The sequence below is a fragment of the Phacochoerus africanus genome, chromosome 1 (assembly GCF_016906955.1).
Source record: "Phacochoerus africanus isolate WHEZ1 chromosome 1, ROS_Pafr_v1, whole genome shotgun sequence".
Taxonomy (NCBI): Eukaryota; Metazoa; Chordata; class Mammalia; order Artiodactyla; family Suidae; genus Phacochoerus; species Phacochoerus africanus.
This window is the reverse complement of record NC_062544.1, coordinates 235,072,235-235,094,639: the sequence shown is the minus strand read 5'-3', so window position 1 is coordinate 235,094,639 and position 22,405 is coordinate 235,072,235. Positions and strand designations below refer to the sequence as shown.

Below are 22,405 nucleotides of genomic sequence, written 5' to 3'. Positions count from 1 at the left end.
TACTGTTGTTATAGCTGTGTTCCATTTCTAAGATAGATCATTATTTATACATTTTACTCTGTCTTAAATAAGGCTAAAACTAAAATACCTATGTAAAAGTTAACCTACAATCTGTTACCAAAGAAAGAATCAAAAATAGAAGAGAGCAAGTATAAAAAGTAAAAGAGATGGAAATGGGGAAAAAAAGGTTTTATTTTTTCTTGAATTTCCACTACCAAGAATCTCCAGACTACATAGCTATTTATGAGGAGAGGGAATAAATTTGCATATAAAATACCTTGAACAAGCAAGTTTATAATTTTAAAAAATGCTTGAAATGCTACATCATAGTTACAGTGGTTGCAAGAGGTAAGGGGGGTGGGGTTGGGCAAAATTGAGTGAAGAAGGTCAAAACGTACAAACGGTACAATAAAATAAAGTCACAAGATATAATGTACATCATAGTGACTATAGTTAATAATACTGTATTGCATACTTGAAAATTACTGAGAAAGTAGATCTTAAAAGTTTTTATCACAAGAAAAAAACTTGTAATTATATATGGTAATGGTTAATAACTGGACTTATTGTGGTGATCATTTTGTAATATACACAAATATCAAATCATTACATTGTACACCTGAAACTAATATAATGTTATGTCAGTTATACCTCAAGTTAAAAAATATTTCCTATAAAAACCTTATCACATCAAAAGTATAGATTATTTGAAGTATATTTCTAGGAGAATCACAAGGAAATATTTGTTTTCAATTTGAAATTGTTATGACAAATCTTTCGATAAATATATATTTTATCATGTACCACCCCTGAATTTATATATAGTTATTATTCTTATAAGTAAACTACTAGTATAAATGATTCTGTGATATCATTTTTTTTTCCCCCAGAGAAAAAGGACAACACAGCCTGACACTACCACAAATTACACAGTCCAGTTTCTTGGACTTTAGGAAATGGTAGGGCTCAGCATATCTGGAGCAAAGGATGAAACACCCTGGGAAAACCACCTTCATGAACATGGTATCTCCCCCATCAGGTAAGTATTACTGCTCTTTTTATATAGTAATAATTGACTGATGATCAAATGCAAAACACACTAGCAATTGACCCCAGCAAATTACCCCTTATAAATACTTCAAGACATCACAGTTTAGTTACTTCAACTCAAAGGAATATATTTTGACAAGCTGTTAGTTATGGTCTCCTAATTAGAGAGCCCCTAACTCAATACAAGTTAACTCTCCCATTCTGGATACTGGTAGATATATCCTGGGATTTGCCACTGGCAGATGACACTGCAACCTTCCTCATTAGCATGCAGCCTGCAGGAGAAAACTCAAAAAGCCTGTGCATGAAGCAGAAGGACTGGTAGTTCTGCATACCAATGACCCAGGAGGAGGCTGTGAGCCCCAGTTAGGCTGAAAGCAGATCAGAAAAGCATGACATTCTGAAGCTCATCCTTTATCACTGGACAACATATTTAATTTCCATTAGAAAACATGATACAATTTTCCCTAACCTGTGATTTGTTTCATGCTTCATGATTATTTTGCCCACCTGAGGGAATAATTAAAATAAGGTTGACTTATGTCCAAAAACTTCATGTGAGAAAGATAACTAACAGAAAGATAGGGGAAGTGGACTTCAGCTCTGAGAGGTTGGAGGTTTTGTAATAAAACATGACAAACATTTAGTTGTACATGCTTAAAATGCAAACAACTTTCCTGATTTTTCCATACTTTTAAATTTTCCACATGCATTTATCTATACACTTAGATTGGTCAATAAACTGATGACATCTTAGCTTTTTCCCTCCATTGCTGACTTACTAAGTGTTCTGCTTTTTAAAAAGGCAAAGTCGGCTAGAAGAATTTAGACGAAACTGCTATTAGAAACCAAAAATCCTCATTAGAAAAATGGAAAACATAAAGAGGAGAGGTTATGTTTTGTTTGGTTTGGTTTCTACAATAGGAAAAATGTTTTGTGCAGATAGTATTTCAAAAAGGCTTTACAAAATAACTGGAGCTGCATCCTATAAGCATGTTTCCTCAACTTTAACCCAGATGATCAAGATGACATTTTCCTTGCTCTGCTTAAATTGGAAGAAACCCTGAAATAGATTAGCACTGAACATAGGGGGAATCTGCCAAATTTCAAATCTGCAGCCCCAACAACACTCAAAGTTATTTAAATATTTTACATACAAGCAGCATGATTGCCACTGCTTTTCACAGCCATTTTTAAATCTTAATACCGGATTATCTTGGATGAAGACCTGCCTTAACACAGTTGAACATTTCTGCTTCTTAAGGGAAGTCATGTTCAGAGAAGTGTTACTTTATACTCTGGAATTAGACTTGAGAAGGAATTGGGTTTATGCTTGACTAATGCAATTCACTACATCCACTAGAGAGCAAGAAAGAGAGTAAATCAACATTTTGTTCTATTTTTTATTCAACTATTAGTTATCCCTAAGTGAGTAATCCAGAACCCATTTTTTTCTCATCTTTAATCCATCTCACTGCTCATTAGAATGATGATAATAATTGGAAGACAAACGTCGTTTTCATCAACAAATGTTTTCTGAGTGCTCTGTGATTAAATGCCATTATATTAAGCACTGTTGTAGGGATTCTATGTTCTGTGAAAATTAAATTGCTTCTGTTGGAAAAAGAGCAGAGTGGCTGGGAATAAAGTGAAGGCAGTGGTTACAGGAGACTCTCTTGAGCACTATTGTCAATTCTGCCTTAGATCCTTTTCCTAAAGACTTTCCTTCTTTCTCCTCCCATCTCTGCCCCTTGCCACTTCACCCCTTTCCTTTCCCCTTCCTCCTGTTGCTTCTTCTCTTCCATCATTAACCAACAGTTGGAAAAAGAATGATCGCCTATGCATTAGAAAACTCTGGCTCAGTTACCATAGCATTGATACAGGTGAAATTTTCTCATACTGGTTATATTTTAAATTTTAGCTAAAAGATTAAAAAAAATTAAAATCGTGAATCTAAAATTTTTTAAATATATGTGTTGTTTAAATTTTATAGTTCCATTATTTTTTTTTTCCTCCACTTCTCATCAGTGAGCAACACTGGCTCATCCAGGGCAGAGCAATTTCCATTACCCTCCCTCTATGTTCCTATTAGGTAGGGGGTCAAACTTATGCCTGCCCGTAATACTGTTTTTCATAATTTCTTCATGATGCAACTCCCTTTAGAAGTCATACTAATTATTTCTAATCTTTTCTACCTTTCTCTACCATCTACTAATCTTTAAGCTCATTTCTATCTAATTCAATCATTTAACACCTATTTTCTACATTTTTCTTTCTCTTTTTCCATAACATCAATTTCAGGAACTTCGGCACAGCTAAAAATTTTACAGTTTCTCAACATGCTTTGCTTCAATTAATTCCAGCTCCACTCTTTTCCTTTTGAGTCACCTTACATCTTTTATCCTGTGTATTGCTCTAGGATTTTTAGTCACAATTTATATAAATTCAATTCAAATTTTATTAAAATAAAATAGTAGTTCATGGAACTGTGAAGTTGTTATGACTGGGTCTTTGGTCACTCAAGTACATCAGGAATCTATTTTTCATTTTGTTTTTCCCAATTTCTTTTTCTTTTTTTTTTTTTTGGTCTTTTTTCATTTTAGGGCCACACCCACTGCATATGGAGGTTTCCAGGCTAGAGGTCAAATGGGAGCTGTAGCTGCCTGCCTACATGATAGCCACAGCAAGGCCACATCAGAGCTATGTCTGAAACCTACACCACACCTCACAGCAATGCAGGATCCCCAACCCACTGAGTGAGGCCAGGGATCGAACCCACATTCCCATGGATCCTAGTTGGGTTTGTTAACCATTGAGCCATGAGGGGAACTCCTTGTTTTTCCCAATTTCTTGATTATGCTTTGCTCTGTGCTATTTTTAGCATGAGCTCTCCATATAAAACAGAGATGATCTCTTTCTATCCAGCCTCATGGGTCCTTTGTAGTAAATACCCAGAGAGAGATCTATCAAACATCAATCATGTATCTTCTGTTCTGGTTTAAATCAGTGAACAAGATGATCAAACAAGGGAAATAATTTATAGTTAGCTGGCCTGAAATAATTCCTTTGAAAAGGACAGCCAAGTGTGTTGATGAGTATATTAGCTTTATAATGCTACTACAACAAATATCACACACTTAGCAGCAAAATAGTATAAAATTATTTTCCTGTAATTCTGGAGGTTGGAAGCCAGAACAGCATTAATGGGCTATAATGAATGTGTTGACAGGCCAACACTTCTCCTAGTAGCTCTCAGGGAAAATCTGTTCCTTTCCCTTTTCCAATGTCTAGAGCCTGCTTGCTTTCTTTGGCTTCTGGCCCCTTCTTCTTTCTTCAAAGCACAGCATCTTTAAATCTGTCTCCTTTCTGTCCTTTGCTTCCATCATCTCCTTCTCTGACCAACTCTCTTGCCTCCCTCTTATGAAAAGTCTTGTTACTATAATGGGCCCACCTCTCTAATCCAAGATAACTTCCCTATTGCAAGATCCTTAATTTAGTTACAATGCAACTACAAATGCCTTTTTATTATGTAAAGCAGAATATACTTAGGTTCCAGGGTTAAGAACATGGACCTCTTTGAGGGGACATTTTTCTCCCTATTACAATGGACAAGTCTAGAAACACCTTTCCCTTTATGGTAGTAGAACAATATTCTTTGAATGGTAACCCTAGGAATGGGGATAGGGTTATGTTCCCCCAAATTCTTATGTTGAAACTCTAAGCCCCAAAGAGAAGGTATTAGCATGAGAAGGTATAACCCCCTTTGAGAGGTAAATGGGGTTGGATGAAGTCATGATGGTAGAGCCCCTGTGATGAGATTAGTGTTCTTATAAGAAGAGAGAGACCATAATTCTCTCTGATCTCTGCCATGTGAGGACGCAGCAAGAAGACAGCCACCTGCAAACTAGGAAGTAAGTTCTCGCCAGAACCTGACCATGCTGGCACCTTGATCTTGGACTTCCCAGCCTCCAGACCTGTGAGCAACAAATATCTGTTATTTTAGCCACTGGGTCCATGGTATTTGCTACAGCAGGCTGAACTGACAGAACATTTTCCTAAAAGAACATGCAGATTTCTAAAAGAAACTCAGATGACCTCACACAGCTCTTTTCTAATATTATTAACGGTCTTTAATTGACTGACATGATCTGGCATTCTTGATGGATAATCTGCAAGGTTTCAATATTATCCCAAAACTCTCACTCTCAGGAGATGACTTTATAATCTCAAAGGTAGATACTACCAATTATGGCTTTATCAACATCACCATTGACTTTTTTTTTAAATCCTCATTTTTTCATCACCATTTATATTCATTTCTAGTATATCAACTGATACTAATCAATGATTACTAAGTGACTAATAACTGATTCCCAAGTATTTATCTCCTTTCCAGAACCCTCAACTAAACTTTATCTTTCAATCCCTGCTACCCATTTTTGGCTGTATAAATCACTGGAATCCTTAAATCTGTCATTTTTTAAGTCAAACTCATTGTCTTTCTTCTAAACTCTTTCATGGTTTTTTCTTTCTGTTAATGACATCATTTTCATCAACGTTGGAACCCTGAAGTTTTCTTTAACCACCCTCCTTTTTTCATTTCTAACTAGTTGCTAAAATTCAATACAATTTGTCTCAATTGCATATAGCTGTGTTTTAATTCCCTTTATCTCTCATTGGACTACTGTGATAGATTTGTTGCTTTCCATGTTGTCTCCTTGTACATTGCCCAGTAAAGATTTCTAAAATGAGATTATGATTATACTTTTTAGCATCTCAAAATTCTTCAGTGCTCCCCAATGAATTGAGAATTAAGTAATAATCCTTTACATTTGTATAATAATATTTTACAATTAACAAAGTACTTTGCATCCATTATATTTTCATGTCACAGAAATAGGCTTGTAAAATATTCTAGTTTTTGTTATAAATGAGGAAACTGAGATGCAGAGAGGTAGAATTTTTGGATAGGCTGATAAGTGACAGAGTTTTACATCATATCTATTGTACTCAAATCCACTCTTCTTTGAAACAGAGGAATTTTCTCACTTGGCCACTTGACGTCTTCCTTTGGGAGAGCCTATCTTATATTCTTCATCATTCTATAACTAAATTTACTTCTTAAACCTTTCAATTTTGAGTCACTGTAATACTATTTCTTTGTGAATCCACTCCATCCCTCCCTTTTGTTATCCCATACATTCCTCCAATTCTTCACGAAATCTAATGACAGATTCAGTGTGCTCTCTCCCTTTTGCTTTTATTGTTTTTTGTGTGTGTGAATTTCTTACTTTTCCCAAAAGCTTTTGAAATTGTATTTTCTAATACATTACTGTATATATATCTCCAAGTAATTAGTACAAACACGACCTTTCATACCTTTCATATGTGAGCCACTCAAGACATAATGTTTAACTTATCTTATTCCTATCTACAACATGTCTATATCTATACCATGATCTTTTAAGGATCATGAGAAATCACATGCTGAGTTTGTCCCCAGTATCATCTTTAGCAGAAAAAAGAAAAGACATATTTTAAAGAAAAAATTTATTCTGACACTGGTTAAAACAGTAAGAAAAACTTTATCATGACAATTGCAATAGGTGTCAAGATGAGCACAATAGGGCAGCAAGATCAGACTCAACCCCCAATACAGCAGATAGCTGGGGACTTATAGTCAACCAAAAGAATGAGGGGGTCAGTGGATGGAAAAATTACTGAAAGAAGACATCAAGGGCTGGGAGAGTCTTACTAAACTGACCTAACAGGATTCTTGCTGAGGGCAGGCCAGGATTATCATATATCAAGTGTAGGGAGATTTGCACTAAATTGATTAGCAGGATTCCTGTTAAAACTACACTGGGCAGACCAAAGACAGAGGCCAAGGCTGAAACTTAATTGAAAAGAGGGTTTAGAGAAGCCTACCTAAAGTTTGGTCAAAGAGAAAGTCTTTATTACTGAGTAGAAAGGATATGAGAAAAAAATTCCCCTAAATAGCCACATTTCCCTCAGTTTGCCATTATCGATAAAATGAGTAATGATTTGTTCTGAACTTCGTTCAATCCATCTGTGGTTTTATCTCACCCTACTCTTAGAAAGTGTTATCTGTTTTGTGAGGGGATTTCTACAATAGGTGTGGATATGTGCCCTATGCATGGTCTCCATACTTTTCTTGATATTAGCTGTGTATCTTCTCCCAGAGTTTACCTTTCACACCTGAAAAATCCTCATGCAACCTCTCACCCTATTATCTTTTTCTGCATTGTTTTTGCAACCTATCTTAGGATTTTTTCTATTTCAATTTTAGCTATCTCATGCTGTGACAATTAAAGCTGTAAACATTTTTCCAGATGGCAAAGCGTCAAAATAGTTTCAAAGTTTGAGATAATATCTTATATGTTCTTTTTAATATGACATACACTAATGATTGATATTTTAGTTGTATTCTTGATCAAGTCAAATGTTAAGCTTTTATCTTTAAGACTAAGGTCTTAAGTGATGCCTTGGAGTTGATAATTATAATATAAATTATTATCTCATGGTCAGTATTCCCTCATACAAAAAGTGATCTGCCACTTATAAATACACTCAAAATTTTGTGGAGACTATTATCTAGCCTACCTGCAGTACATTAACAATAGTTTTTTACACTCTTAATTTCAGATTATATTTCCCAATACTTTAGTTACCTGAAAGATTTTTGCCTTCTTGAAATTTCAGGATGATGGGATGGTGAATTACTTTTGGATTCCTCCAATTAACATATTGTTTTAATTTAATTTATTTTATAAATTCAAATACATCCAGAAGTACAGAGGTGAATGTTCATGATATTTGTCTACCATTAAGATTTCTTTAAATCTTAAAATTTTGTCATATTCATTTTCTTAAGAAGTAAGATAGTATAGAATCAATTTATATCTCTTTGTATCCCTCCTGAAACCTATCCCCCTCATCCCTTCCCCAGAAACAATTACTTTCTTAAAACTGTTTCCCATGGAGTAGAGAAACTTCTACTTCTTGAAAAGTTACCAATATGCAGTTTCTCTTGGCCAGGTAATAATCTCTCTAAACCAGACTTCTTTCTTCTTAACTCCACCAAACTTCCCCATGGTTTTCTAGAAACACAAATGAGCCTTTTGAAAGTGCGAACAGGGCACATAATAGTGTCTGATTTTCATGTGTCACATGATTTCACCTCCTGCTTCAGCTTTCACATTATAATTAACCAACCATCTCCAAGGTATGTGTACCTTAATAAAACAAGTGCCATTCAAGTTCAGCCTATGTGACAGCAAAAATTTACCCCTAATTTATAATCAAGAGCAGGTCACATGATGAGAGAATGACAGGAGAACAAAAGCTGTGAGTATATTAGATTGTCACCAGATTTATCTTCTTCAAGCTAAATTAACTTCAGCAATAATCATTTAAAATATCAAAGATATCTCTTTAAGAATGTAATTTCAGGAACTGGTCTAACTCCCATGAAGAGTCATAAGTATAATAATGATTCATGTAAAGTAAAAAACAGATTTGAAATTAAAATAGAAGGAAATAATATGTTCTAATTTTTATTGATAGAAAAGAAATCCCCCAGTAAAAACAATACTTTTGAATCTTTAGAAATATGAGAATTAGAGTTACTCAATATTTACCATCTCTTATTTCTTCTACATCCCTTCCAATAAGAGTGACTAGTGGAAATGAGAAATACCATGGAAAGGCTAGAGTTAGCAATTATCTCTAGGCACGGATACCTACAATAGGACAGCTAATCTCACCAGCCACTGCAACCATTTAGGGAACCACTATAACATGGGAGGTATGTAACAGAGGCCAGAAAGACAAATCTGGACATGCCAAGTGCTTACTCATTACTGCTTAATTATGATTATTAAAAAATAATAATCTTATTACACAGAGGCTTGAAAAACAATGTTCATACCAAAGCCCATCCACAGTTATCCCACTAACACATCAACACAAACAAATGTAATGTGTAAAACACAAAATGCAAATGTGACACTGAGGAATTCATATCTAATTCTGGTTTTTATAACTTACTTAGTTTTTCAGTTAAATTTTGTGTTTTTTTTTTTTAAATAAAACTTTTGTTTTTACAAGAATATACCCACTGAAAGGAAAGACTACAATTTTTAAATTGTCAGGATTTTCTCCTATACTACATTAATGAATCCACAAAGAAAAAAAAAAAAAACTTTCCCACTGTGCCTACAAACCTATTTGTCAGTTTCTCTATTGGCTTCAGCTGGATGACATATAAAGTATATAAATCACAGAGGTGAAGCCAACAGCCTCTACCTAGGTGAGCTTTTGGGGTGACAAAGCTGTATCTGATCTGGGCATTTTTCAGGGTACAAATCACAGAGCTAGATGCTAGGGACAGAAGAAAGAGTTATGCTGCTCAAAAGTTAGAAGAGAAGAAAGTTATTTAAAATGATCAATAACATTCCATTATGTCAAAGGCTTTAACAGAGGAATATACTAGGTGCAGTGTAAACAAAGAAGCCTGGTGATATGAGGGAAGCTTCAGGTACCTTTCCATTTTTTTTTTATTAGGTGTGTGGGCCTTGGGAATACAAAATACAAAAGAAGGATTTTCAAATATATGAGACTAAAAAAGTTTAATAATCTCTATATTAAACAATGTTATTCATTTTCAGAGAACTCTGCTTTTGATTACATAATCTTTCTGTAATCTTCGCAACAGCTCTATTAAAGAGTGACACATGTCAGATCATTTTGTTATAACCACCCACCTAAACTCTGAAACATGGCTGTTTTATTTAATCTGTCCAAGATTTCACAAATCTGTACCTCTACTTTCCTTATTCTTAGTAATAAGTTTCATTTTATAAACTATCAGCACAAAGTGAACTAATTTCAAACAGATTGATGTGTTACTTTTGTGCGTTTACTTTCTAAATGGAGAAAAACATTCTTATTCTATTCACTGCTCATAAAGTTTTGAAATTCTATTATATATAATTCCCTTGGCAACAGTAGATATGAATTCAGTATGCTTCATAGGCAGTCAAATGTAGAACTGAGGCTGAGTAGTTTTCACAGTTGATATGTGGTTAAGAAAGTGGAGTACTAAAAAATGGAGAAATTCTTTATTTTCTTAAATATGTGTGTCTCTCTATGGTACCATAGACCTATATTTTTATTCTCAAGTTACTTTCTATTCATTGTTTATGTAAGTTTTATAGTTTTAAGTGGAAATACAATATTATGCAATTGCATTTAAGTAATATTGGACTGTCACTTTACTTTTCGTCTTTGATATACTCTTTGCCAATTCAACAAACATTGAAATGTTTATATATTTATAATGAGTTCTTTTATATTTATAAAAGATTCTTATATCATATCAAAATTATTATATTTGTAAGAAATATAAATTAAAAGGACTAAATAGAGGAAAAAGAAAAATACCAAAAACTTCAAATCAGAGAAGCAGGAACATGGGAAATCCATGGGGAAAAGGAGAGGAGGGCAGAGGGGGTTATTTATCAACAGCAAATAGAAAAAAATTATATACAAAGGATAAGGATTATTAATTACAAAATTATGGTTGTTTAATAATTATAAACTGAATCATTATATTTCTAAGGATATATCTGAGGGATAAGGATGTATATCTGATAAAATAGGACATTCATAAATATATATGAAAAGGATGATCAAAGTAAAATGGTTTTATTACTGAAATATTGAGGCAATCCAAATATCCAATTATAGGGTATGGGTTTTTTTAAGTATATTTCAATTTTGTAGGAGGACATAGGCAATGTTTGAAAAATAATTTTACCTTACTAACCTGGAAGAATATTCATGACATATTTCTCAGAGAGAAAAGCAGATTACAAAATACTATGAACAGTAAGCAACCCCCCTCATTTCCTAAAAATAATTTATATACATTTGTGTTGCATATCTGGAAGAACATAAATAAAAATTTTAACACTTATCTCTTGTTCATATATTTATACAAGGTTTTTCATTTTTATTTTTGCTCATATAAATTTTCCAGTTTTCTGTTTCACTTTTTACAGTGAACATGGGTTAATTACATAAAAGAATTCTAAAATCTGTTCTTGATATCACAGCAGCTAGAAAGAAAGTGACAGAGTGGTAGTGAGTCTTTTTGGAGGGGAGGCTTTTAGGGCACACTCGTGGCATATGGAAGTTTCCAGGCAAGGAGTCAAATCAGGGCTGCAGCTGCTGGCCTATGTCACTGTCACAGCCACAACAAGGCAGGATCTGAGCCACATCTGCAACCTACATAGCAGCTTGTGGCAACACTGGATCCTTAACTCACCGAGCAAGGCCAGGGAGTGAACCCACATCCTCAGAGTTTCTATGAGGTTCGTTACCACTGAGCCACAATGGGAACTCCCCTGAGTCATTTTAATTGATATAAAATGCAGATATAAAAACGTTAATGCATTAACTGAATGTAATCTACTGGATGTGCACCAAGTTGATCTGAATAGCATAAACCAAGAGAGGAGCAGTGTTGAAAATCTCAATTTCTTCAAATGTAAAATAAATAAAATAATCTACTGTTTCCATCTGCGAATGCCAAGAACACATAAATACTGTCAGGTGATCTCTATGAAACTTTTGGGCAGTGATTCCACTTACAAAAGGAGATGCCAGAAAGGATAGGGCCTGAGAGTCCACTAATAAACAGATTTCCCTGTCACTCTGTCAGCCAACAACAACTTTCTAGATCCTGTACAACCATAATGTCCATTGGTACACTGCATATATTTTAAACGGAACACCACCTAGTAAGGTTAAAGAAAAAAAATGATCCCAGCAAGTTGTTTATTCAGAGAGAGTATCCAACATGTTTAAAACTCATCTCATATCATGAAATACACAGTGATGAAAGGGTCCAGGACAGGCCACTGTGGCATAAAAATTATTTTGAGCTGAAGGCACTTGAGAATACAATTTTTTTTTTTTCCTGAACTCCCTTTTCTTCTTAAAAGCTAAAAGCAGAGTGTCCCAAAATTATCCAATTGTCATTCATTTTCTTCCCTGGAGTTTAGAAATCTAGGAAGACTCTTTCCACTTGAGGGAAGAAGTAAGTAAGCATACCCACAAACAGACATTGCCACAAAACTCTCAGATTGCCTGTCTATTATCTTAAAGGGCCATCTACTACTGTTCCTAAAAGCCACTTGTTTTCCTATAAATTCCTTTGCTTCTGCACCACTTCCCATGTTAAGATGTCATTCGTTTTCCCAGATGTGCCCTTCTCCCCTTTTCCTTCTCCTATTAAGATGGTATATAAGGCTCAATTTCTAATCTCTTCCTAGAATCATATTTGTCTGTGAACTTCTACATGTATGCTAATAAAAATAGATGATTAAATTTTGACTTTTCTATTATGAATCAGTCTTTTGTTGGTTTAATTTGCAGGACCCCAAATATTAAACCTAAGTGAGTAGTGAAAAAGTTTTTCTTCCCCGACAGTGCCCTTGCTGACAAGAGACAGAGATGGCCACTTGGAGAGGGGCCAATAGATTTTGTCAAAGTTTTGCAGAGAAAGACCAAAATGCACTTTATTTCCTTATTCCTTTTATAGTGGATATATTTCATAAATGAGACAAATTATTGTCCTTGAATTTTAACTACAATCTGTCCTTACTTAGAGTCTAATAAGCAACATTTTTTTTTTTAAAGGAAAGGGGGAGAGCATAACCTGGTCTGTTCTAGTGAATTCTCTCAATGTAACTGAGCAGGACCCTGTGGGGCCTTCCTGGGACAGACCCCTCCACTATATCCTCTGCTTTAGCTCCTCTCTGGTACCTAGATAACAGTATCTGATGTACCTTACTTGAGTTATTTTACAGATGCGAAGGGCCCTCAGCCCCCGCCCCCAAACTACCAAGCCTAAGGATTGATCATCCTGTGACACTGTCCTGTTACCTCACCAGCAACCAGAGAACTGCACATGCTGGTCACAAACCCTGTGACCCCCAGCTCCCTCACCTGGAGTTTAGAAATGCTTTCTTGAAACCCAACCTGGAGTTCAGACTTTTTGAGCATTTGCCGCTCTGGACTTCTTACAATAAAAGCTGGACTTTCCTCCACTACAACTCTGTGTCAATTGATTGGCTTTACTGCACACAGGCAAGAGGACCCAGGTTTGGTTTGATAACACCAAACTTTATGTTTTAAATCAGATGATAAAAACCAATACCTCTTCCATGAACCTATAATAAGTATGTGACATTATAACATTAATAAGTAATCAGTATACAAAATTCTGAAATACATAGGAGAATATAAAGAAGAAAATAACAATCACCGATAATATTTACACGTGAATATAATGTCAATGATGGTGATGATGACAACCGATAATTACAATAGCCATGGCAATTCTGATAATAATGATAGTAGCAACTAGCATATATTGTACACTTACGCTGCGTGACTAGTGTTTTATGTACATCATCGTATCAGGAATGTATGGCTATTGTGATCCCACTTTTACAAATGAGAAAACAGGAGTTTAGAGAGTTGATTTTCAATCAGAAGAGGGTAGAAGCATTGAAGTAGAGGGCTAACTCTTATATTTTAGCAGATAAAGTTAAATGTGGATTTTTAATTAAGTTTAGACGACTAGTTAGTTGCAGAGGTAAGATTAAACTCTCAGTCTCTGACTCTTAATTATGAACTATATTCACTGCCAATTTATATTCATATATATAATGTCTTAAAAGAATGATGTGGTCTAAATTCCTATTATAATCTCACAGTTATTTTATTATTGTAATTTTTAAACCCATGGCCATAATGAGAATCTGAATGAAGCTATCTACACTTTGCAAAGATACACCACTTCATTTTCAAGACAGCCATCACTGTATTTAGAAGCTGTTCTCCCAACCTGCCTCCATCCCCCCAAAAGAAAAATTGTTTTAAATACATAAATAATAAAATATCTAGGCTTTTTTATATTTAGCATCCCCTTTCCTTAGAATTTTAAACCATTCATTGTTTTCTGCAATAACATCCAAGAAAATTAAAAGTAATATTTGTTCAGAAAGTTTTGCTACTTGTGAAGATCTTGTGCTTGAAATGTGAGGGGGGGAGGTACAGCTCCAGTCATGGTCAGAGTCCAGTAAATAAATTATTTGTTATTTTCCAATGAGTATGCCATGTACATAAATTGTTCCACAGTGCCCTATTGTCCTGACACCCCCATCTATTCTGAAACACTTTGTTTAAATGAAAAGGCTATGTTTAACTTTGTAATACAAAACACAGCTGAATCATTGACACTTCAATCAAATTTTATTATGCTGAAATCACAGTAGGATATCCTTTCTATCCAGAATGTACTAACACTAAAGTAGAATTGATTTCAAACTAAAAATGAAAGACAAAACATCAATATATGTGCACATCTGCATAATAATCTAATGTAATATCATTACCACTGTGTTCACCCAATAGCAGAACTCACTGCGGGATAGACCTGAATCTGGCTCTATGTATTCATAGTTTTAGAAAAAAAATTAAAACTCGGTTGACAACTTAATACAGAATTTTAATAATTCCTATACTGCAAGAGTACACAAGAGTCTTAAATTTGTCAGGCACTTGGTTTTCTCTACCCTGGATAATTATTGCGTATTGCCACAAATATTGAAAAGTTTACTGAAGGTTATTCTGACTTGTCAAATATGTACACACTTTTACAGATGACACAGTGGAATAGTTTATTAGATCTAAGTTGATCAGGTTCCCTGAATTACTTATGAGTTAAAGGTGATTCTAAACTTAGGTCTCTCCATTAGCCAAAAAAATAGATGTGTGGAAAAATAAATATTTTATATAAAGTCCCTGAAGTCATGGTCAACTTTACATTTATGTTTTAGTGTGGTTAAGCAAAGAAAATATGAAATAAATAATTTACCATCATTAATTAACCACTTAATGTCTGGAATGGATACCCTGCTTTTCTGAAGCACAGAGGAGAAAAAAATTTTCTTTACCCTGCTTGGTTCTTTGGCTGGTCTAATAATGAAAATAACATAGAACAGAATAACAGGAGAAAAACAGGTTTAATTATATATGTATTATATGTATGGGGACCCAATAAGACTATGAGAACCACAGACAGTCAGACAATTAAGGTTTATATTCCATCATACAGTACAGAGAAAGGATAAGAGTCTAGGACTTCAAAGGGGAGAAAGATACTTCCCAGGAAGATGGGAAGAACAAATGTTTGGTAAATGAATATTTACCATGCCATGCAGAGACAGTGAGGCACAGAGAGGAATTTAATCCATGCCCCGCCTCAGCGTACCACACCCAGCCCCTATTCTGTGTAGTTATCTCTGGTGATAGTTCTCTTCCCAGACCAGGCCCTCTATCTAAATTCTTTTAGGCAGTTAAAGAAGAGGTAGACATTTTTCTTGAACCTGCTGGGTCTTGACTGCCTTCAGTTCAAAATAGCCCACATACCACAGTGGGAAAGAGTAGGAAAATGAGCAGCTTCTCAGAGTTTCTAAGTCCTGCATTGTGCTTCCAACTGAACCAGCAAGATTTTGATATTTTTAAAGTGTACTCAAATTCTGTTTGCTTAAATAAATGCTTTGTAAAAGGCCAAGCAAGTCTATGAAGTGTGAGAAATATGTTGGCTTTTGTCCACTAACAAACTTAAAGTTGAAATAAATCACGTTGTTGCCTAAACTGTTTCTTGGGACAGATGAAAACTGGGACTCCTACATAATGCATATGTGCTATTAATTGTAGGAAAAGAAAAAAAAATGTAGTTTAGAGAGAACACAATACTCATAGCATAAAAACACCAGCATGAGTGGAAAAATAAAAGGCATACATTTACATGCAGGAAAAAGAAGAGAATTTAAATAACCAAAGCAGGTGAGCTGTTTTAACAAAGAGGTCACTGTGTTATTTAACAAAAACTCATTATGTACAATTCCACAGTTAAATCCATATTGCAAGGTAAAGTGAAACCAGAGCAGCAACATGAAATTGTCTATAATGGAAAGTATTCCCTGTGCAGAAACCTCAGAGAGTCTAAAACTTGAATCCATAACTTTGTTAAACATGAGGAGTCTTATTTTAGGGATGTGCATCTTGAAAAATCAATGAAAAATCCATCCAGAGTTTATTAAATTAGTTCAGATTTGCTAACTGTATATGGTGATGAGGGGGAAGTACAGCTGGATTGATTTATAATTCTTGCAAAGAGTCACTTTCATCTATAAAACAGCAGAAGATGAACCAGCAGTATCTACATATTTAGCATAATCTAGTGCGTAAAGAGTTTTGGCATTTAGCAATAACTGATGATAAAATTATTTGAAGTCATGTCATTAAACATGATAGAATCTGACTAATGAAGATATATATAACAAAGAGCATTTTTATCAGCAACAAATAACTTAATTTTTGAAGTTAATGTGTAGTATTCAGAAACTGTAGGTTTTAGTATGCTAATTAAAAGACATTGGCTCCCCAACTATTTATGTGGCTTTTAGCTCTTCAAAGCCAGTGACCTAGTCAAATTAATGTTGGCCTCAACTTAAAAGTCATCTGTATAAATAAATAATTCACATCCTCTGCATACTTATCACATTAGCAGTGCAGAATTCTGCTGGTATTATGAAAAACTTCAGCAGGGTTAAAACTGAGAATGCAAATAAAATATATTTTAAGACCATAATCTAATATATTTTAGGTATATTAGATCTTATAGTTCTAATCTAATCTAACTCATAATAAAGAGTTACAACCGTACATAAAGACTTCTTTTGGTTTTATTGTCCACCTAAGACTGAATGATTAAAATATGCAGATATGTAAATACGTATTTTGCAATCCAACAACAACATTAAAATGGTGAAGGTGATCTGGATAGTAGGACATTAAGGAAAAATTGCAGAATCCTGGGCGGAAAATAAAGCCATAGTTTGAAATAGAAATTAATACATATTTAGTGTTCTTTGTTTTGCATTTTCATTACTGTGTTAGAAAATGTACTAATCATTCTAAAAGTCATCTCTATAATTTATCATAGATAGTAACAAATTTTGAGGAAATTTATTTCTATTCAATATTAAAAAAACGTAAAATAATAAACAATCCTTATCAAATATTATTTAAATAATTCAAAATATAAAGAGTTTTAAATGCACATGTGTGTCTGAGAAGCTGAGGAAATATTATATTGGGAAAACTTCAGCAATTTCAATAAATAAAAGTAAATAATTATTTAACCAGTAATTAAAATGAACATAAATCTGTATCAGTAGATGTCATAAAATAAGAAAAATTACATTTATTAGTTATAAAAGGACATCCTTTAAATATTTCTACTGATTTTAATTTGCAAGAAGTAACAAAAGATTTGTGGTCTTAGCAAATGTATGCCAAAAAATTAAGAGTATAAACAAAGTTCTATTTCTAAACAATTCCAGAAAATAGAGAGAAAAGTACTTTTTTGGTGGTGGTGGGGAATAGCTGTTCACGGGGTAGATTCTGTTGTAGGCATTTCACAAATCCTAAAATTTATTGAAAATATAGGTTTGTAGGTAAACATTTGTTATCCATTTGTCTCCTGATGTTAAACTCCAGGATTTGATTGACTGTATGCCATCCTGATTTATAAACCTCATGTGCTATCTCATTGACTACTTGATTTGGGCTGCTGGTGCTATTTATGAGATTAAAACTAGTTGCTGCTAAAAAGAGTTTTCATTCAGTACTTGGCTTTAGGTTCTTTGTCCCTCTGTGTCATATCATCAAGTTCAAGGTCTGTTGTTCAGGTATTTATGGAGAAACTCTAGGCTACTCATCATTGTACAACTTCTTGAAGGGAAGAACATTAAAAAAACTGAGAGATTATTTTTTCCTTTAAGAATATACAGACAGCAAGATGAGATAGTCAGCATTAATATTTAAAGATAGAATTATATTACTTTAAAAACTTCAAAAGCAACAGTAAATGAAGGAGAGGTATGGCTGTAAATTTTATATGTCAACTTGAAAGGGCTGTGGGATACCCAGACATTTAGTGAAATATTATTTTGAGTGTGTCATGAAGGTGTTTTTGAATGAGATTAACTTTTCAATCAGCAGAACAAATAGAGCAGATTGCTCTTCCTAATTTGGGTGGGCTCATCCAACCAACATAAGACCTGAATAGAACAAAAATTCTAGGTAAGAAAGAACTCCTGTCCAAAAAAATTGAGCTGGGACATTTGTCTTAAGGCTTGGACTAAAATATCAGCTCTTCTCAAATGTGAGCCTGATAACTTTCAAACTAGAACTTATACTATTAGCTCTCTCAATGTTTAGGTCTTTAGACTTGATTTTTCTACGCATTGCCTCTCCTGGGTCTCCAGTTTGCTGACTTCAGACAGATCTTATGACTTATCTGCCTCCATTAACATGTGAGCCAATTATTTTAAATCAATAAATGAATCAATCAATCAACCAGCCAATCCAACTGGTTCTGTTTCTCTGGAGAAAACCCTGCTAATGTAAGAGGGATTGTGTAAGAAGATGAAACACTTCTCCCTAAAATGACTAAGATTATTTATTTTTATGTTCTCTTCTCTTTCCACCTCTTTCCTTCACCCTTTGCAAGATCAGGAAACCCTTCATAATTAGAGTAATAATAAACACATATGGTTTTTGACAGACTTTCAGGAGAAATCTGCTCCAAGTAGAAAATCATTATTACAGGGGAAGATATTTAGAAGTAGAGTTTGCAAAAGAATGAATGGTTCAAGTTGGGTGAAGATACTGGTATAGAATGTTATAAAAATAGTTTGGGGTACTACTGTGGAAGGCCTCAAATGCCAATCTAAGGGATTTGCAATGATAGAATGAAAACTTCAGTATAAGAAGTAATGATCAATAAGATTAAATATTTGAGTGTGCAGCATAGACTAAGCATTATTCCAAGTACTTTATCTATTTTAACTCATAATATACCTATCAACTGTATTAAAATATTTCTATTTTTTCTTGAAGTTTTACATGTGAGAAAACTGATGCACAAGTAAGTAGCAACTTGCCCAAGGTTATACCATTAGTCACAATTCAGATAATATTAATCAGAGTCTAATAAATGCTTCAGATGAGTTATGAGCTTTGAAATAAGATACTTAATTTATAAAGAAACAAAAGATAGTGTGAAGTAAAAAAATTATATCAGATTATGCAGCATATGGCAATAAGATGGATAGGAAAGCCAACAAATTACAAAGAATGGAAAGATACCAGTGAATATTGTTATGCTATTCAACAAAATGGACAAAGCAGAAAAGAGGAAATAGAAGAAGGCAAATTTCATTTTGGACATCTTACATTTGAAAAGAGACACAATCTTTTGGTATATACAAAAATAAAATAAATTTTCCTAACTCATTGAATTGACCATTGCTCAATGGGACTGAGTTTATTATTGCAGACCAAATATCCATGCGTTGTTCCAAATTCTCCAGTGGTATGAATGCTGATTGTAGACTATGTGATTAACTTTTATACCAATGGAACATCAGCAAGAATGAGACAGTTTAGTCCAGATGATTCCTATCATTCCCATAACTGGAAAGCAAGGATACTTTGATGGTATTGTTGCAAGATGGAAGAGTTTTAGACCGCTAACTTTGGTGAAAACCATGATGAGAGGCACCCTACCTACACTGATTTATGAAATGAATGAAAAATAAAAATGTGAGGTGTTAATTCATCAGGATTTAAAATTTTGATTATTACTGCAGCATAGCTTATGCAGTTATTGCTTAGGCAGTAGAGGTAATTTACCTTGACAAATATATGCAACAATAAAAATGTCTAGGCTGTGGTGTTAGCTCTAATACTGTCTTTGAAATTTCTGACATTTTCAATTTCTCATTAAGAAACAAGTGGATATGGTGGTCCCATCATGGCTCAGTGGTAACAAACCCAACTAGTATACATGAGGATGTGGATTTGATTCCTGGCCTCACTCAGTTGGTTAAGGATCCAGTGTTGCCCTGAGCTGTAGTCTAGGTCATAGATGTGGCTCAGATTTGGTATTGCTGTGGCTGTGATGATGCAGATGCAGCCCTAAGAACACACACACACACACACACACACACACACACACAAAAGAAATGAGTGGATAAAACAATTTATTCCTATTATGGTTAAGATTTAGTGAACTAATAGAAATTAATGCACTCTGTAAACTAAAACCACTGCACAAATAAAAATATTCATATTCTGTTTTTTTAATATCTGTCAGATATTTTTGTAAGAAACAAAAACATATTAGGGCTACCAGAGGTGGTTGTTGTTGTTGTGTTTTTGTTTTTGCTTTTGTTTTTTGTCTTTTCAGGGACGCACCTGCAACATACAGAAATTCCCAGGCTAGGGGTCAAATTGGAACTGTAGCTGGAGGCCTACACCATAGCCACAGCGACAGCAACACCGGATCCAAGTCACATCTGTGATTTACACTGCAGCTCATGGCAATGCCAGATCCTTAACTCACTGAGAGTGGCTAGGGTTTGAACCTGTATCCTCATGGAAACTAGTCAGGTTCATTACTGCTGAGCCACAACAGGACTCCAATCACAGCTTTTTACAAAAAGAATTTATGAGAAGTATATTGGGCACTCAAAAATTCATTAGAGCCTAGGAGAACGGTATTAAAAATGAACAGAAAAGAAAATCATGGACTTGGAGAATAGACTTGTGTTTGCCAAGGGGGAGGGGAAGGGGGTGAGATGAATTAGGAGCTTGGGGTTAATAGATGGAGACTATTGCCTTTGGAATGCATTAGCAATGAGGTCCTGCTATGTAGCACTGGTAACTATGTCTAGTCATTTATGATGAAGCATGATAATGTGAGAAAAAAGAATGTATACATGTATGTGTGACTGGGTCACCATGCTGTACAGTAGAAAAAAAATAATGTATTGGGGAAATTAAAAAAAAATAATAAAAAAAGACAACAAAAATACCTTTCTTAAAAATCTAAAAAAAAAAAAAAAGAATTCAAGGTATCTTTAGATCTGTAATAGCCCAATATGGAGACCAAAGCCATATGTGGCTGTTGAACAATTAATATGTGGATAGTTTGAATTGAGATGTGTCATAAGTGTAAAATACATACTTGATTTTGAAGAATTACTATAAAAATATAAAGTAACACATTAATAACTGTGATATTGTCTGTTGAAATGAAGATATTTTGTATATATTGAGTTAAATTAGATTATTAAAATTAATGTCACCTGTTTCTTTTTACTTTTTAAAATGTTGCTACTAGAAAATTTAAAATTATTTAAGAGGCTCACATTTGTGGCTTCCATTACCTTTCCATTGGAGGGCTCTGACCTGGATCTTTCAGCTTTTGATAAGAACTGAGGCTATCTCACACCAAGGAAGGGAAACTCCCACTAGCAGATCCTTTTTGAATAGCCTCCAACTGCATAATAGCCTTGAGGCAGAAGGTAAGGATATAGAAAACAAAGAAAAAACAATTATCTCCATCCTGAAAATTGTTAAGGGATCTTTCTTTTTTAAGGATAAAATCATGACTATTATACAAATACAGAATGAACACATGTCAAAGATTTTACCTAACTCCACAATTAATGTGGAGAACAATAATATGTTGCACCCAATTCAGAAGAGAAATATTTCAAAAACCATATACAGAGAGAATAATGAATTCTGAAATGAATTTACAAATAGATGCAAAATGGGTCTATCCACAGGGCAATAATCACTTGCATTTCACTGGCCACAACTCATTTGCATTTCTCTATACAAGAATAATTTGCATTATGTTCAGTGTTCTACCATTTACAAACTCAAAGTCAATGATAGAGCTACACATATAGGTGAACCAGAGAGAACACATACTAAAAAAATGTTACCCCGTTTCAGAGTCTCTCAAAATTATTTCTAGCAGGATGAAAAAAATTAAGACACAAAACAGTTTAGGTTATTTTTTTCAACATGATAAGAGCAACTGATGGGAATTCTATTTTTTTTTTAATTATTTATTATTATTTTTTTCCCACTGTACAGCAAGGGGGTCAGGTTATCCTTACATGTATACATTACAATTACATTTTTCCCCCACCCTTTCTTCTGTTGCAACATGAGTATCTAGACAAAGTTCTCAATGCTATTCAGCAGGATCTCCTTGTAAATCTATTCTAAGTTGTGTCTGATAGGCCCAAGCTCCCGATCCCTCCCACTCCCTCCCCCTCCCATCAGGCAGCCACAAGTCTCTTCTCCAAGTCCATGATTTTCTTTT

At 34.2% G+C, this 22,405-nt stretch overlaps 1 non-coding gene across 1 annotated transcript; it reads right to left on the bottom strand.

Moving 5' to 3' along the window:
* Nucleotides 1-888: 888 nt before the first annotated feature.
* LOC125114329 (U1 spliceosomal RNA) lies at nucleotides 889-1,047 on the bottom strand. The gene has a single exon (XR_007131760.1). It is a non-coding gene; the product is annotated as a U1 spliceosomal RNA (small nuclear RNA).
* Between the last annotated feature and the right edge of the window lie 21,358 nt (nucleotides 1,048-22,405).